This window comes from Dreissena polymorpha, unplaced genomic scaffold, assembly GCF_020536995.1.
Source record: "Dreissena polymorpha isolate Duluth1 unplaced genomic scaffold, UMN_Dpol_1.0 chrUn006, whole genome shotgun sequence".
NCBI classification, from domain to species: Eukaryota; Metazoa; Mollusca; class Bivalvia; order Myida; family Dreissenidae; genus Dreissena; species Dreissena polymorpha.
The window spans coordinates 120,138-122,404 of NW_026273320.1; the positions used below are offsets into that span (position 1 = coordinate 120,138).

General features: G+C 31.7%; 1 non-coding gene across 1 annotated transcript; it reads left to right on the plus strand.

Moving 5' to 3' along the window:
* The first annotated feature begins 647 nt into the window (after nucleotides 1-647).
* Trnar-ccg (transfer RNA arginine (anticodon CCG)) lies at nucleotides 648-720 on the plus strand. The gene has a single exon. It is a non-coding gene; the product is annotated as a tRNA-Arg (tRNA).
* The last annotated feature ends 1,547 nt before the right edge of the window (nucleotides 721-2,267 follow it).

Consider the following 2,267-nt stretch of genomic DNA (forward strand, 5'->3'; position numbering starts at 1 on the left):
TGTTGAACAGTATGTATTGCATGAATATGTCATCACATATCATGTAAGAGACGGTGTCTTAGATAAAATAGAACCATTATACTGTATCTTAATAATATAAACATTTGAAGTCATATTCATAAGTATAAATTAATAAATATAATTGTATGATTGCCGATGTAAATTGGTGAAACGTTGACAACATTGATGGCAGTGTCTTTCGAATTAGGTTACACGACCATATTGCAGATACGTATCAACTGAGATTCAAATTGCTACATAATAGTTATATCGCGTTGCAGTATGTGTAACTCAGTGTAACACAAACGGAATCCCTGGTATTTAATTTAACAACAATATTTATAGAGCTGTAACTCGTAAAGAGTCACAATTATGTATTAAACGTTTTCGCGAGTCAACTTGACGCAATCATGCCAATAAAGAGACATCAAATAGAGGCAAACAATTCTTGAGCATATATCGCCAGAGCGCCTAGTCAAAGGAAACACATGGCGTTTTTACGCCCTTTACATTGATAGCCAGTATGACGATTAAACGTTATATTTAGTAATTTAGCATAACTTGTTATGTTTGTGGGGGTGGGGGATTCAATCGTCGTTCCAAGCGTAGAAAAATAGATGCAACAACTGATAAAATCAGTATTGTCCGACCTTGTGGCCTAATGGATAAGGCGTCGGCCTCCGGAGCCGAAGATTGTGGGTTCGAGTCCCATCAAGGTCGAATTTTGGGAAGTAGTATTAACCGTAGTTTCTTACCTTTATAATAATGTTTTTCTTGGTAGCATTCCCGTATAAAATGTGCATCCCGTTTCACGTATTTAACAATATCCTAGTCCCTAAACTAATATACTTTGTGAATATCAAGTCAAAATAGCAAGCAAACATACATAGATATGGCGCATAAATAATGCGCAATCATTTGTAATATTAATAACCTGTGGTTACATATACGCTGAAATGACTAAATGAATAATGAAACAAAGAAACATAACGCTCTTCGCGGAGCCGATACTTGATGTAAGGTGTAGGTTTTATGAAGTATTATACCATTGATATACCGCAGTGGTGTTATATTATATACCGGGTATACAGTTATTAATCAATATAACATAACGTTTATTCGGCATTAAATAGCATATTGTAAATTTATAGCCTATACACAGTATGTGTTTGAGATAGAGAAGACATGGTACATGTATTTGAGAAGTACAACACAAAATGATGTATAAAAATAGTGGGTAAAACAAAAAAAGAAAAAAGGCATGTCAAAATCATTCAAAGAAAAGAATCAATAAGTCATTTACATAATAAATATATAATTTCGGTGGTTAATTTCATTTACAAAAAAAGTTCTCATTGTTTAAATGATCGATTATATTTTCAATGCTGGACACAATTAAAAATTTAAAAATTGTTCAATTACACAGATTTAGTAAAGTAACATTATTACGTAATGCTTGTGTTAAAATTACAAAAAATAATGAGTAGATGTATTTAATCATTTAGCATTAAACATATATCTGCTGTCTCTTTTATGTAAATTTATTATTCTAATTGATAATGATAACAAAACAATTACCTTTAGAATATTCTAATTAATAATGATAACAATACAAATACATTTTTAAATTTTGAAAATCATACAAAGAAGTGATCTTCTTCATGACAAATAGTCAACATAATATAAAATAATCGCACAAGTTGATCACTTTTACTCTATCCAATACAGTCATTCGATCACCTTAATATTTTAAACAGTAGGCAAACGGAAATAATAATCATAGTTAATATTCATTAATATGATATAATCGTCTATCCGGAGAACGCATGACAGGTTTATGAACAATGTGTAGTCATAATTTGTACAATTTGAACCGACCATCATCCGCACGACCACACAAATCTTTTTTCATCGCGTGATTGTAACGGCTATCATGCATCTCATTACGACAAAACAGCCCATACTTCCTTAAAACTGAACATAGTTGTGCCACACGTAAGGCTTTCATAACGGATAGCTTTCCTTCAAATTAAGCAATTTGTTATTGAACCATCATATGTTTAAAACATGCCTTCAAACTATATTTGTTATATATCAAAATCGTAATGTACAAATCATGATATGCTTTAAATAAATAGGAACACTTATAACTTTAGTTTCTCAACATAGAATATCTGATTAATTAAAATCGTTCATCAACGACGCTCTGATACGTGTGACCCACGTGCGAATGAATAAGGGGTATTGGTTCAAAGCGATGTCATGGG